This window comes from Arachis duranensis, chromosome 3 (assembly GCF_000817695.3).
Source record: "Arachis duranensis cultivar V14167 chromosome 3, aradu.V14167.gnm2.J7QH, whole genome shotgun sequence".
NCBI lineage: Eukaryota > Viridiplantae > Streptophyta > Magnoliopsida > Fabales > Fabaceae > Arachis > Arachis duranensis.
In genome coordinates, this window is record NC_029774.3 from 89,995,518 (window position 1) to 90,012,436 (window position 16,919).

Consider the following 16,919-nt stretch of genomic DNA (forward strand, 5'->3'; position numbering starts at 1 on the left):
CTTGGATGACCTAATGCACTTGCTGGTTAGTGGCACCGGAGTTGTGAAAAGTGTGAATCATAATTCCGTGCACCAGCGCCTGGCAGGGACGGTGGTTAATCCCGCCTATCGAGGTAGCGGTGGTAGCATAAGGACGGTGGTTAATCTCGCTTACGTTGAGATGTGAGGTCTGAGGCAAGAGTATCCCGCTCGCATCCCTTCGGATCTTTAGAGCATGCAGGTGCCGGTACCTGGACAGTGATCCGAGCACTATATCTTGAGGGTTCCCATATGAGAAATCCGAAGGGCGACGTCTCCATGGAGATGTGTCGGGTTGGCAGTTGAACCGACAATTTGATATCATAGCCAATAGGGCAGGCATTCATCATATGCATTTTCTATCTATTTGTATGCTTTGATTACTTGTAATGGCTTGCCTAATTGAATAACATGCTTACTTACTATCTGGATTATTTGTCTTATATGCTTCTACTTGTGCTTTACTTGCATTGTATATTACCTGTGTTTTCTGCTGGGATTGAGGAGGTTTGGAAGGCGGTGGCAATGGGATCGCATGGAGGATCGGTTGGTGAAGGCTGTGGGACAGCGGTGTTTGGTTAGAGTAGAAATTCCCTAAGATAGATTACCTGGTTTATTTAAGTCAATGTTGGTATATTATGCTTATCTGTTTTAGAATGCTTAAGTAATGAAATCTTGTGATGGATATGGAGCTTAGGATTGCCTTTGGCGTCCCGGGGTCTTATATCCTACATCACTGGGCACTGTTACCATACTGAGAACCTCCGATTCTCATACCATTTTTTTTGTTGTATTTTTCAGATGCAGGACGCAACCCACCTCGGTGAGTTGTTTTGGATAGTGACAGAAGCGGAGGATCTTGGATTCTTTTGGAGTCTTTTTGGTTTATTTTGTTTATATGTCTCTCACTTTTGTATTTTGTTTAGCCTAAAGGCTTGTATTTGAGAGAACAAAAATGTAAAAGCTGCTTTTACTGTATGGTTCTGCATATCTGTATATGGCTAGCCGGCTTAAACTCCAGGAGCCGTGGCTAGTTTCCTATGATATTATATACTTTTGTTATATCTTATTTGTTCCTTGTGCCTTAAGTTAGAAGCTTTGTTAGTACGTTTCACGCTTTTTAAATCCAAATTTTGAGCTATATCCTTCATCGGGCTTCTAGATTATACTATTCTTTCTATATATATATTATATGTATGAGCTTAGAACTGTAGTAATCTCTGATTAACCTTTGCTTTACGACGCGAGGTAAGGCTTAGGATAATTAGGGTGTTACAAGTTTGCCATAAAGTCGCAACACCGTATCATCCCTAAACAAATGGGCAAGCTGAAGTCTCAAATAGAGAACTAAAGCAAATCCTAGAGAGGACAGTAAGTGCCTCTAGAAAGGATTGGCTAGAAAGCTTGATGATGCTCTGTGGGCATACAGAACAGCTTTCAAAACCCCCATTGGAACTTCACCATACCAGCTGGTATATGAGAAGTCTTGTCACTTGCCAGTGGAACTAGAACACAAAGCCTATTAAGCTACTAGATTTCTCAACCTTGATGCTAAAGCAGCAAGGGAAAAATGGTTGCTTCAACTAAATGAGTTGGATGAATTCTGCTTAGATGCATTCGAGAATGCAAAGATCTATAAGGAAAATGCAAAATGGTGGCATGACAGGAAGTTATCTCCCAGAGTCTTTGAACCAAGATAGAAAGTCCTGCTCTTCAACTCAAGACTCAAAATGTTCCCTGGGAAACTCAAATCCCGTTGGACATAACCGTTTGTGATTACTAGTGTATCACCGTACGGGCATATAGAACTCCAAGGTAAAGAAAGAAAGTTCACTATCAATGGACAAAGAGTTAAGCATTACCTTGAAGGAGATATAGAGCCAGGAGGCTCAACACTGTTACTAAGTTAAGTACAGTGAAGTCCAGCTAAAGACATTAAAGAAGCGCTTGTTGGGAGGCAACCCAGTAATTCTTTATATGTTATTAATTCTATAATTACTTCTATTTTAATTAGTTTTATTTTTTATTTTATTAGTTTTTATGTTTTAAGTTAATGTTAGTGATCATGAACAGTGCTTAAACAAAGACAAAATGATGCAGAATAGCCAACAGAATACCTTGGAGTAAAGATCTTTCTGGCATTAAACGCCAAAAAAGGAAGGCAATTGAGCGTTCAAACGCCCATGGGGATAGTAAGCTTGGCGTTAAATGCCAGCCAGGAGGCCCTGGCAGGGCGTTTAACATCCAAGAGGGATCATAAGCCTAGTGATGAGCGGATAATTTATACGCTTTTTGGCATTATTTTTAGGTAGTTTTCAGTAGGATCTAGCTACTTTTAGGGATGTTTTTATTAGTTTTTATACAAAATTCATATTTTTGGACTTTACTATGAGTTTGTGTGTTTTTCTGTGATTTCAGGTACTTTCTGGCTGAAATTGAGGAATCTGAGCAAAAATCTGATAGGAGGCTAACAAAGGACTGATGATGCTGTTGGATTCTGACCTTTCTACACTCGAAATGGATTTTCTAGAGCTACAGAACTTCAAATGGCGCGCTCTCAAATGCGTTGGAAAGTAGACATCCAGGGCTTTCTAGAAATATATAATTCTATACTTTACTCGAGTTTAAATGATGCAAACTGGCGTTCAACACCAGTTCCATGCTGCATTCTGGAGTAAAACGCCAGAAACACATCACAAACCAGAGTTAAACGCCAAAAACATGTTACAACTTGGCGTTTAACCCCAAGAGAAACCTATACACGTATAAAGCTCAAGCTCAGCCCAAGCACACACCAAAATTGGCCCCGGAAGTGGATTTCTGCACGTAGACTTATTTCTGTAAACCCTAGTGACTAGTCTAGTATAAATAGAACTTTTTACTATTGTATTAGACATCTTTAGCTTTCCTTAGATCATTTTTGGAGACTATTGATCATGTTTGGGTGCTGGCCATTCGGCCATGCCTGGACCTTTATTACTTATGTATTTTCAACGGTGGAGTTTCTACACACCATAGATTAAGGTGTGGAGCTCTGCTATACCTCGAGTATTAATGCAATTACTACTGTTCTTCTATTCAATTCACACTTATTCTTATTCTAAGATATTTATTCGCACTTCAACCAGATGAATGTGATGATCCATGATACTCATCACCATTCTCAACCTATGAGCGCGTGCCTGACAACCACCTCCATTCTACTTTCGATTGAATGAGTATCTCTTGGATTCCTTAATCAGAGTCTTCGTGGTATAAGCTAGAATTCATTGGTAGCATTCTTGAGAATCTGGAAAGTCTAAACCTTGTCTGTGGTATTCCGAGTAGGATTCAGGGATTGAATGACTGTGACGAGCTTCAAACTCGCGAGTGTTGGGCGTAATGACAGACGCAAGAGAATCACTGGATTCTATTTCGACATGATCGAGAACCGACAGATGATTAGCCGTGCTGTGACAGAACATTTGGACCATTTTCACTAAGAGGATGGGAAGTAGCCATTGACAACGGTGACGCCCTACATACAGCTTGCCATAGAAAGGAGTAAGAATGATTGGATGAAAGCAGTAGGAAAGCAGAGATTCAAGAGGGATAAAGCATCTCCATACACTTATCTGAAATTCCCACCAATGATTTACATAAGTATCTCTATCTTTATTTATCTTTATTTTCAAAAACCATTATAACCATTATTATCCGCCTAACTGAGATATACAAGATGACCATAGCTTGCTTCATACCAACAATCTCCGTGGGATCGACCCTTACTCACGTAAGGTATTATTTGGACGACCTAGTGCACTTGCTGGTTAGTTGTGCAAAGTTGTGACAAAGTGTGATTCACGTTTGAGAGCTTGAAGTCTTTGGCACCATTGTTGATGATCACAATTTTGTGAACCACCAAGCGTTAAACACCAGCGAAGAGGCCCTGGCTGGGCGTTTAACGCCCTGAAGGGAGCAGCAGCCTGGCGTTAAATGCTAGCCAGGAGGCCCTAGCTGGGCGTTTAATGCCCAGGAGGGAGCACTACTCTGGCGTTAAACGCCAGCAAGGCAGCATGGAGGTAACTTCAAAATTTTCAATCTTCTCTTTATTCAACTCATTTTCTTCCAATTCAACTTCAAATGTTCTTTGATTTTTAAACCAAATCCCATTCAAATATCTCAATTTCAATTTAATTTCAATTTTCAAACATTTTTTTTCAAAACCTTTCAAATCATTTTCAAAAGTTCATATCTTTTACACCTTGTTTTCAAAATCTTTCAAAATCTTTTCTTATCTTATTCATATCTTTTGTTAAACTTTCAAATCCTTTTCATACTTCTTCTCTTGTCTTTAATACCTTTTCTATCTTTTTAAAATCTTTTCTTATCTTTCAAGTTTAACAACTTATCTTTTTTATCTTTTTCAAAAAAATCTTTATCTTTCTATTATAATAATTTTCGAAAATCCCTCCTTTTGGCATAAGTCGAATCAATCGCTCGAAGCAATTCAACAACACTCGGTTCTTTGACAATCAATCAAATACCAAAATTATCTCCAACCCAACCAACAGCAAACAGATTAAGTCATGGACGAAGAGACTATCCTCTATCCGAAAAGGTATTTTCTTATAACCTAGCCTAGTCACAACTGTTTCGGATGGGGTATGCACATGCAAATCAAAGATTAAGTCTGAGATTCTCAATCCTAGTTCAGTAGCCTTATCAAATGCAATAAATAAATATGAAGTTTATGTGTCATACAATGCAGTTAATGTCTTGTCACAAATTATACACATACCTCTCATTAGAGGCTGCGACCTTGTAGTATCACTGGCATTCACAGCAAATACAGTAATACACGGCCTTGTTGTTGGTTCTGACCCGCGTTCAGATTCCACCCACGAGGGCAACTCTTGGCAATGTGTCCAGGCAAATTCACAGGTAAAGCATCCACCTATACTAACTTGCATGAATCATAAGGATGAAATATCTACAACTGTCACAAGATAAATTCGGAGAAGCCTTATTCTGTTTACCTCTTCTTTTAGCCTAGTGATACTGGTCATAGGTGGTCCTTCTAAAGTTCCCTTGATCTTGGGAATGTTGAGGGGTATGTCCACCCCTTTTGAAGTTCTGACCTCTAGGTGAAAAATACTTCCCACGACCTTGATTGTTGTTACCTCCACGAGTATTCCTCGCCAAAGCTGTATTCTTGGCACCATCCTCTACAATTCTTGCCTTGTTCACCAATTTAGAAAACCTCCAAATCTCCCATGGAGCCACAACACTCATGATGTCCTCCTTGAGCTCTCCTTGGTATATAATACATTTTCATCTTTCATAGGACTCAGGGCCACCTTGACAAACCCTTGAGAACCTACAGAGCTCCTCGAACTTCCTGGTGTACTTAGCCACCGACATGAAACCTTGCTTCAGCTGCATGAGCTCCAACTCCATAGCCCCCTCACTAACTCGAGAAAATATTTCTTGTAAAATGCAATTTGAAACAGCTGCCACAGAATGTCCACATTCTGTAGTTGCAGCAATAGGCACTCTCTTTGCCACCAGTGTTGAGCTTCTCCCATTAGTTAATACGCTGCAAACTCCACAAACTAATTGTCAGGGACATGATGAGTTCATAGTGCACACTCTATATCTTGGAACCAGTTGTCTGCTTTACTAGGGTTTGTTGTTCCTCTAAAAGTCAGGGGATTAACTTTCAGGATAGAAGCTAAATTCAACGGGATTCTACTCATGTTATTTCCGGCCCCTTTTCTATTTCTGGTTGGTTGCCTTATCCTTTCCATATCTTGAGTCATCGCAGCAGTACTCGCTTACATTGAATTGGCTAAGCTAATCATATCACACACATTTACCATTCTCATCAACAATTCAATCATTCATACAAATTCAACCTATCTTAAGGCAACTAGCCTAAGTCTCACGTAACATTACATATTAATTAAATAAAACCAAAATCATACCTTAGCCGATTTGTTTTAAGCAAAAAATCACTACCAAAAAGCTTCCAATACTCAACCAAGAAAAGCTCAACACCAAGCAAGGAATCCAATTCACCAATTCAACTTACATTCAAGCTAGTTCATACAATATACCCAAAATTAACACTAAGGTTCACATATATGACAAACCACAAGGGTATAAAGTTTTCTTACCTTATCCACTATGAATTGAGATAAAACTCAACAATTACCAAATGCTAGTTTGCACCTAAACAACCAAAAATACAAAATCTCTTCAAAACCCTAGGCAAAATGCAAAATTGTATGGGAGAGAAAATTGGGCAAGAAATTAACAGTTTCTTACCACTTTGTTTGAATAAAATCGACAAGTTCATCGAGAGTTTTGCATGGCCACAAATGGCACACAAATCAGAGCTCCGGAGAGTGAGATATGCTCGATAGAAGAAGAGGTTGAATAGTAAACCATTATTTCTTCTCTTCTTCACTGTCCTAGCGCCCCTTTCACTCTTTAGTGCTGAAATGGGGTTGAAATGCCTCATTATAGGTTTTATATGTTGGGCTCAAGACCAACTTGAGTCCGGTCCAACCGATTTGTGATTTTGGTTCGTTTGGCCCAACCTCGAACTAAAACCTTTAAAATAAGCGTCCGGTTTTCTATTTTAAATATTTTTCTAACTGTTTCTGCAATTTTTATTTTCTCATACATAGTACCGGACACACTTAAGTCAGTACTGCTGGCTAAATTATCGGTACATATTTTTACGTATTTTTCTGCAAAAAAAAAGTACATTTCCCACTCGGAAAAATCCGCTGAATCCAAATCTCACCTTTAAATTTTCAAATTAAAATTTCTAAATTTTTTAATCTATTATGAACAATTAAATTATTATTTTATTCTAATTAAAAAGATAATAAATTTTCAGTTCTTACAACAATCAAAGTGCTTTTATTAGATGAAGATTAATTAGTGACAATATTCTCATCGCTTACGAATTTCTACACTTCCTCAAGAATAAAAGATATGGTGAACTTGAAATTACTATAAAATTAGATATGAACAAGACTTATAACCGAGTAGAATGGAGTTACTTGTGGTTTATGATGGAGAAAATGGGCTTTGGAAGATGATGGATTAATTGGATTAAGAAGTATGTTACTACTGTCTCATATTTTGTTACTGTGGAAGGCCAACCTATAGGTTATTTCAAACCCAATAGAGAACTCTGGCAAAGAGATTCACTCTCCCTCTATCTATTTCTAATTTGTGCAGAAAAACTTCTTCAACTATTCCAGAAGGAAGAACAGAGCAATAGCCTTCATGGCCTAAGACTTAATGGTAGATGTCCCTCTATTAGTCACCTATTATTTGCTAATGTTGCTATGCTTTTTGGTAGAGCATCGGTAGAGAATTGTGAACACCTACTAATAGTGCTTCAAGTTTATGAAAGCTTAAGTGGGCATAGGTGAATCTTATGAAATCATCAATTTTTTTCAGCAAAAATATGCCTAATGATGTTCAAGACCAGCTGACTGAGATATTGAAAACACTGCATATTAAAGCCCATAACCAATATTGGGAATGCCTCAATCATCAACATTTCCAAGAAACAAACATTTAATTATCTAAAGGAGAAAGTGGTAAGAAGTTACAACATCAGAAAAGGTCTCTACTCTCTCCTAGTGGGCGTCAAGTGCTTATAAAGGTTGTTTGCTCTGCAATCCCAATGTACACCTTTATCTGCTTTAAGTTGCCAAACACTTTGATTGACGAGTTACATAAGATGATGATGCAATTTTAGTGGGTCAAAAGAAAAATGAGAAAAAATTGCAATGGATAGGATGGGATACCATGTGTAGACCTAAAAGGATGGACAGACTGAATTTAAAAGACCTAAAAATCTTTAATCTTGATATGCTTGCAAAAGAGGATTGGAGACTTATTACCAAGGAGCATTCTTTAGTCTTCAAGGTATTCAAAAGCAAATAGTTTGGATACACCTCCTACAAGAAGGGAAAAGTGGGGCATAACACATCATGGGCTTGGAGGAGCCTCTTCGAGGCTAGAATAGTCTTGGAAAAATGTGTTAAATGGAAGGTTGGGAGAGAAGATATGATTCACATAAGAGAATCCATGGATTGGTAATGAACTCCCGTTCAAATTCGACCCAGACTACCAACTTGATCTTTCTGTCATTTGGGTGAAACAGCTCCTAAAGCCTGATGATGTTAGGACCAACAGCTAATCCAGATCCTATTCTCACCAGATGTAGCACAGTAGATATGCCTAATGTCTAAATATCAGAATTCTGATAAACTAACCTGGACAAAAGAGAAAAGGGACAACTACACAATAAATTTAGGATATATTTGGTGGGGGGCTGAAGCGGGTTTAGGAATCTTTTCCTTAAAATAAAATTTGCATTGCAAGTATAGTCCCAACCTCACATTCGACTCTCGACTAAAGTTTGAATTCAAAACAATGTCACAATTCAAAACCAATTCAATTTCGGGAGTGTTTAGTTCCGAGGTCGTCTCCCAAGGACACTTGAGATCAATGAGTGTGCAATTCCGGTTGTGGTGATCAAGGAATTTTCAATGAATAGATAAACATATGAAGAAATAAAAGAACATTCAAAATTGCAATAAATGAACTAATGAAGGAATTAAAGAACTAACTATGTAATATAGACAAGTGAGGTATAAAGAGGGTTAATGTAAATTTGTATGGAAGATTTAAGACATAAAAGGCATCTTGGCTCGGAGTGAGCTAAGGGTCCTTTCCTTGTTGGAACCACAACTATGATAATTGGGATGGATTCATCTCACTTGATTAACCCTCACATCGGAGAGTAAGTTAAATGAGCATAAGTGATCTTAACCCACAAATCCTAAATTACTTGCTAATTGTCTTAGCAACAAATTAGCGTTAGTTGAAACAAGAACAATTAACAATCCAAGAATTGACACTAAATGTTGGACAATCCAACTCTAGGAACCCAATTGCTCATTTTTTCCAAGCCAAGAGCTAGAAGATTAGCCCAAAATCATAGTTGACATTTTGTCAAACACTTGGTGGGCAAAAGCATTAAACATGGGAAAAATAAGAAATTGCTTGAAACTAAAAGCAACAAATGATCTCAATCAACAATAACAACTCAAGAAAGCATAAAGCAAACATGAATCATCAAATTCATCAACAAGAAATTGAAATTGCAAAAGAGAAGTGCACTTGAACTATAACTTGAATTATAAGAAAGAGTAAGAACAATGTAGCTATAAAGAATAGTAACAAAGAGATACTTACAATAGAAGCTAGCAAAATCCAAGATCAAAAATGGAAATGGCACTTGAATGTAAAATCCTAGTATAAACCCTAGTAGAGATGACGAAAAACTTAGAGAAAAACTATACTAAAAGCTTCCTAATACTACTCCTAAGCTACCCTAATGTTCTTCTATCGTATGGTCCTCATTTCCCCTTCAATATGAGCTAAATGGCTTCAGAAATGGGCCTCCAATCCCCCAAAATCGCGAATCACGTGCGATTTTAATGAAGGCATGTGTGGCCACCTGTGCATACGCACAGATGTGTGCGCACGCACACTCTGCCAAAAATTCCTTCTTGTGCATACGCACGAAAGGTTGTGCGCACGCACACTAGGCGATGCTTAAATGGACGCGCGGCACGCACGAAGTGGCTCACGCGCGTGCGTGGCTCACGCGCGTGCGTGGCTCACGCGCGTGCGTGGCTTTGCTCTGATGGCTGTGCGTACACACGCAGGTCTGTGCATATGCACACATCGCTGTGCTCTTCTTCTTTGATTCTTCATGCTTCCTCCACTTTACATGCTCTTCTTCCATTTTCTCCAAGCTATTTATACCTTATACATCTGAAATCACTCACAAACAACATCAAGGCATCGAATGGAAGGCAAATGGAATAAAATAGGCTTAATTAGACACAAAATAGCATATTTTCATAGTCAAGTATAAATTAGGAAGAAAGTTCGAAAGCATGCTATTTAAGGGAATAAATACAAGTTTATGTGATGAAATCCATTCAATTTCAACCAAAAATCATCATCAAATATGGACTTATTAATATTCTATTTTTATCTTGTTCATGAGCAATTATTAGATAACAAATTCAGAACAAAAGTACTATGGCATGCAATCTGGGATATCAAATGTCCCCCTAAAATTAAATCTTTTCTATGGAAGCTAAGTTACAATGTCTTATCAACCATGGAGAAGCTCCATTCTCAGATAGCACAAATCTCAGCTCATTGTCCTCGAAAGCTCTGAAAACACCTTGCCACTGCTTCTTTGAATGTTCAGTCTCAGATGTAATCTGAGTCAAGTTAGGAACCCACTTCATTTCAACTGCTAGCTTCGAAGTTCCACTATGGGTGTAGGTCAAAAAAATTCTAGAAAAACTTAAAACTTCTGCAAACAGTAAAATACGGATTATCAGTTTTGCTTCCACCTTATGAAAACTATGGCTTGCGTGGAACTTCTTCATTTTCGAAGGTAAACGGCTCCCACCTGAAAAAATTATGGCTCAGGCGGGCTCTCTAGCGATGGAAGTCATAAATTTTACTTTTTTATTATTTTTTTATTGTAATTAGTATTTGGGAAAATACTTTTTTTTACTTACTTCTTGTGATGTATTGTCTAATTGGGAGTTACTATTGTTTATTTTCTATCAATGAAATAAAACCTATTTTAAAAAAAAAAATAAAAAGAAGTCTGCATAATATATTGTTAAAAAAATTGAAATAACAACTAACATTACTAAAATTAAGGATGCGTTCTAGCGATTGGTTGAACAGTGAACCCAGGATTTTAAGCTTCAAATGTTGTTAGACGTAAGAACATATACAAACCAAGAAACACAAATAGAAGCAGGGGATGTTGACCATGAGGGGCAAGGGATTTCGTCTTGTGAAAAATAGAAAAACTAATTTTGCTTATATAGTAATCATAGTGTATGACTGCATGCGAGTGACTTGTGTTAAAAATAAATTGATTCATTGAATATTACACCACTAAGCACTAACCACCTGTTATCGGATTCCAATATGATTATTCTATAATGCATTTTATTCAAACATGGACTTTTGGCTACTTTCGGTACAACGCTGATGATAAATTACTACTACATTTATTATATTAATATATTATTTTATTTTTTACTGATAAATAGAAAAAGAAATTAAAGGACGTGTATACGTCATAGGGAAACGTGGAAATGTGAAAAACTGAAAACCACTGCTTGGCTGCATTTTCATCGAACCAGTGCACTCACGTAATTAAACAAGAAATATAAAAGTATAGGATATAGTATTATTTTTTAGAATTTAACTAATTGTGTGTTAAAGAATATATTTTAAGAACATAATAATAGAAATTTTTTAATATTTGTAATAATTTATAAAATATATTTTTAAAATATATTTAACATATATTTTTAGGATATAAATTAATAAAATCTTATTTTTTTAAAAAAAATAATAATGATACTTGTTAATTTTAATATTTGGTAAACAATTATATTTTTTAACGTTATTGAAACTACAAATTGAATGATCAGGTTTTGAATTACACAAATCTAATAATTAAATTTGTGGATTTAATCACTACAAGAAAAACACACATTCAAGTACACTTAAAAAGTATAGCCAAAAGTGAAAAAAAATTATGCCTGAGGCTACAGCTACGCTTTTTGAACTACGGCTACGCTTTTTGGAATGATTCCTATTCGTCCGTTGCCTATTCTCAAAGGCTACGCTTTTCTGTACCAAGGGCTACACTTTTGGTATTTGGAAATAGGCTACGCTTTTCAAGTGATGCTGCTTTTCAAGTGATGCTGTCCAGGACCAAAGGCTACGCTTTTCAGCTTTCATTTTTCCAGTATAGACTACGTTTTTCAACGTTACTGTATCACCTGTAAAACGTAGCCACATTGTATACCATAGCTACTTTTTATAAGCGTAGCCTTAGGTCCCTCGTTTTTTTTGTATACTATAGCTACTATCTATAAGTGTAGCCTTAGGTCTCATTTTTTTTTTTATACTATAGCTACAACCAAAATATATTTATAATATTGATCCAAAAGTACTAGAATGAAGTTAACTGTAAAAATTCATACATCTCACACTAAAATAAGCATAGTCATATCAAAACCATAATATCACTTAGCCAATAAAAGTATCTTTTAATAAAAGTCATTAGTCAACCATACATGTAAAGATTCTAAATAGCACTCTTTCTTAGCCAATAAACCACAATAATAGTCAGCTTAATCTTCATTGCTTAATCTTCATTGTTATCCTGCATAATTATATAGAAAAGTAGTTAAAAAAATATTTATAATGACATTCGTAATTATAAAAATTAAATGGAACACGTAGACATAGTAAACCAAGAAAGCATATACTAAAAAAAATAACATGGTCACGGCAAAAGAGGTGAATTCAATGAATTATGTATTATCTTGTTTCATTCCAAACCATGAAAATCTGCAGGTGTTTCTTTCTTCCATTTCCTTTAACATAATCCTGATATATCCCTATAGCATTTTTCATGCACTAATTAACCAGACTTTCACATTTAAATTAGATATAGGGACAAATTCATATGTACCAAGTGCACAAAATCAGAAATACAACAACCAAAATTACACAAACAAATTGCAGCCATAGCAATACAACTTTGGTGTTAATAAAGCCAACAAACATTTTCAGCCATAGCAATTAATGTAAATGCAAGTAAAAAACTATAAAACAAGGAATAGATAAGGACATACCACATCTAAGTTCGGAAAATGAGTTGATCCATGGCCGCTATTCGCATCAATCGGAGATACTATGCAAGGAATTTGAAGCTTAGCTTACCAATTTGGGAAGATTCTGAATGAAGCTTGAGCGTTCTTTTGCAATAGTATCAACAAGCTTAGCTAAGTGTGGAAGGTCTTTGAAGGGAAGAGAACATAGTTTTATCAAGTCCAAAAAGCAAAAAAATCCAATATTTCTGATAACTCGGGCGATGATAATCTGTCACAACCGTTGCATAGAAATTAATTAACCTTAACTACTATATTCATTCACATCTAGTTGAATGCACAACAAGATTTCATGCAGCAGCAGTAACCATATTTGAATGCAAAAATTCATCTAACCTTTTCAGGATTTCTTGCTTCTTCAATTCAAAACTGCCATCAAAATTCGCTAAGAGGTCCGATCTCAGGTTGTTTACCCGGTTTGACCCCTACGGGTTTTGGAAAAATCGGCAACCCTGTTCGGTTTCAAAAACCGAACCGGATCAATACCTTTTTGAAATCTGAAAACAAAAATTTGAAAAACCATCCAAGTCTGTCACATCCTCAATCTAATTTCAGATACTATATAATGTCTCATATCAAATTTTAGAACCAGCTCAACAATCTCATATACCAAATGATCTTTTCTTAAAAGAATCATTGAAGTTATTATCATTAAATAAGCCTTAAATATTGATGTTGATCAAGTCCTTATACTTTTATAAAAATTTTGACATAATCTCCTTTAAAAATAGGACTTAGCCACCCTTACACGGGTCCCAACCAAACAATTTATCAAACTCTTTTCAACTTCTCCAATATCAAATCAAATCAGAATCAAACAAATTTCAACATTGAATCAGCCCTATGACGCTAAGGTTCATCTTTAATTTTATGAACTCATAACTCTCACTCAGACATTCTCAACACTCTATCTTCTTTTCTGTTTTTAATATAGAAAATAAACTCGGAATTGCGCAAACTTTATGTCCAGGCGTTCATCTTAAAATAAGCTTTCTAACAAACCAAAGATCATAATTTTCTGGTTTCTCCAGACTTAGGAATAAAGGAAAAACCGTGACTGCTCTGCAGCGCATAAAACCAGAAAAACAGCAGCAGCATATGATATTCAAAATTCAATATAAAATCCAAGTTAAATCCAATGTCTTTAAAAATTAATATGGTTCAACTTCACTCATCCAGGTTCCTTTCTCAATTGGTTCCGAGTTAACACCATTTTTAATGAAAAATTTACATAACCTGGAATTTAAGTAAAAATAAGTCAGAATCTGTTTTAGAAACCAACAAGCTTAGTACTTTCCAATTTGAATAACTTTATTACAAAACTCCAATTAAGCTAAATTTTTGTTTGGGAACTCCTAGCTCATCCAGAAACAAGTGTGTTTTGGTTGCAACCCAATTGCTATTCAATTCTAAGAGTTACAAGCATTGGAAGTTGATACATAGCTTGCTGAATTCTGTTTCTTTTCAGCTTTGACCCCCAATATTCAAAAATACACAACTCCCAATCCTCAACTCCTAAAATTCTGAAGTTTTAGAGCAATAAATCAAGTTAATCAAATTTTATAACAAAATTAGTTTCGCTCCAAAACTCAGCTCGTAGAAGTCGCTACAAGACAAACAAGTTGGTGCCCTGTTTGACCTTTTCTGCTGCAGGACAGATTTAACCATCTAACTTTAAAAATTCGCCATAAATTGTATATTTAACAAAAGGGTCTCAAATTTTCCAGTTTAGTTCCTTATATTCCCAAGGTTAACCCAGACTTGGTCTCATACGATTCCGATTATTACATAATTAGTTATAGCTTTTCAAAGTTTCAGACTTCATTTAAAATTATGCAGAAAATCAGATTTTAGAATTCAAATTTGAAAAATCATAACTAATTCTCTAATTGATACGAAACCTTCAAAATTGAATATTAATAACTATACTTGTTGTGGTTCGATTAGCTTTTAATCTCATAATTTTCCAATCTCTATTAAGATGCTGGTTCACTTTCAAAGTTGCCATTTAATTTCAAAACTCAAATTTTTCAGCAAGCAATTCAACATCTCAAATTCAATCCTTTAAACATTCTCTAAACCCAATTCTAATCAATCATCAACTAAACCCATCACCAATACAATAATCATATAACCAGCTCAATAGCAACAAATCCAACATAATCCATCAGGATTCAGCATTCCGTCAAACAGTTCACAATCCACATAATCAATCAATATCACTAATCAATAATTCCAGTCACACTTCATAGGCACAATTCAGCATCCATATCATCAATTAATCACTCACAGCAATTAAACCTATTTGCAATTTACTCAATAAACCTTGTGGGCATTCTTAAATTAAAACTGTTTAATTAAACCCCCTACCTCGATGTCGAAACTCGTAAGATTAAACGCTGTGAGCGGCTTTTCCTTTTGACTCAGCAGTGGCAATTCCCACGCAAATCCGATTCTGGCACTATCTGTAATCATACTCGCAACGGCGACAATTCCACAACGGTAATGATAGTTATAACAAAACAGGGAATTCAAATTGGATGGGAATTAAGAACAATTACAGCCCTGGGGATTTCAAGACAAGACATATACCAGAATCAATTCAGAACAAGCATGGCAGTGATAATAAAACGTGTAAATGGGTCGTATTTAAGAAAAAGGTCAAACCAGAGTCAAAGTGGCAGTTTCAGTCTCAACACGGCAAATTCAGCGGCGGCAAAGTAACTAACTCGCTGTGACAAGTGGGTGGCGGCTCCAGGCAGAATCGATGACGACGATAGGGCCTTGGCCTTCGGCGGCAACGAAAGCGAGCTTGGTGATAGCAGCAGCAACAGAGGCCCAGCGTCACCCTTCACTCGCGGTTTCTCCCTCTCTGTTCGAACTTTATGCTTCCAGCCGCGACAACGATGGTGACGGAGTGGCGGCGCTGTCCTTCGCGCAGGAGCTCTCCTTCTCCTCGCGTTTATCCTCTCCCTCGTGAGCGTTCTCTCTCTCTCTCCTCTGGCTCTGGCGACAGCGACGGCAACCGGCGCAGGGAGCAGCACGGCGCAGCGATCCTCCTTCCTCTCTTCTTCCTCTGTTCCCTCACCCTCTCCCTCTGTTCTTCGTTTCCTTCTTTCTTCCCTTCTGTTTCCCCTCGAGCTCCCCGTTCCCTTTCTTTCCCTTTCTGGTTGTAGATTTAGGGATTTAGTATACAAAATAGGGATTTGTAATATTAGGGTTAAAATTAGGTATTTTTAGCACTAGTGTAAAATATATATAAATGATATAACAATTTTATAAAATATTTGTGATAGAATAACCATTTAGGATTTAAATATAATACTGTAAAAGGAGGAAATAAATTCACTAAGTGTCCAGTTTTTTATTCTAGATATATTAGGCATCATTTTTAAAATGCATCCAAAATTTAATAAATAGACTATCCTCTAAAAACGTCCTCTTTAATATGAAAAGTGAATCTATAGATATCAAGCTATGGCTACGCTTTATAAGTGATTTCTATAATACTTAAGACTACACTTTTTAAATGATGCTGCAATTGTGTATCATTTTCTCTTATAAAAAGTAATACGGAGAAAAGCGTAACCTATTCATAAAATAGGCTACGGTTTTCAAATATAGCTTAAAAAAAGTATAACTAAATGAGTATTTTTTTATAGTAAAATTTTTTTATTTTTTTAAATATATAAATCTATTTTTTAAATTTGTACTATTAAATTTTAATACAAATCAGACCTTTCATTTGTGTATCTACAAAATTCACAACGCACTTATTATAAAATTTGAAGGTCATATTTTTTCATTGATTTTATAACTCTCAAACTTAAGGGTCATATTTTATAATTAAAATAAATATCCATAATAAAATAAACTTTTTATTTTTAATATTAAAAATGAAGGTATATTTTGTTGTATTATGAAAATAAAAAGTGTATCGTAAAATTGTAGAAGAGAAGTAAAAAAAAAATATGATGATCAAATTTAAAAATTAAAAATCTAAGAGTCAAATTTAAAATTCAAAAATTTAAAGATTAGATTTGTATTTATAATTTTTTTATTTTTTTAAATCACAAATTTAAAGATTATATT

At 35.8% G+C, this 16,919-nt stretch overlaps 1 long non-coding RNA gene across 2 annotated transcripts; it reads right to left on the minus strand.

Moving 5' to 3' along the window:
* Nucleotides 1-12,068: 12,068 nt before the first annotated feature.
* On the minus strand, nucleotides 12,069-16,014 carry LOC127745505 (uncharacterized). Of its 2 annotated transcripts, none has more exons than XR_008006688.1 (5): nucleotides 15,495-16,014; nucleotides 15,198-15,392; nucleotides 13,164-13,324; nucleotides 12,792-13,038; nucleotides 12,069-12,316 (listed from the first exon to the last, which is right to left on the minus strand). It is a non-coding gene; the product is annotated as an uncharacterized LOC127745505 (long non-coding RNA). The 2 variants fall into 2 exon arrangements; XR_008006689.1 differs by having other exon boundaries at nucleotides 15,198-15,292; nucleotides 15,495-16,013.
* Between the last annotated feature and the right edge of the window lie 905 nt (nucleotides 16,015-16,919).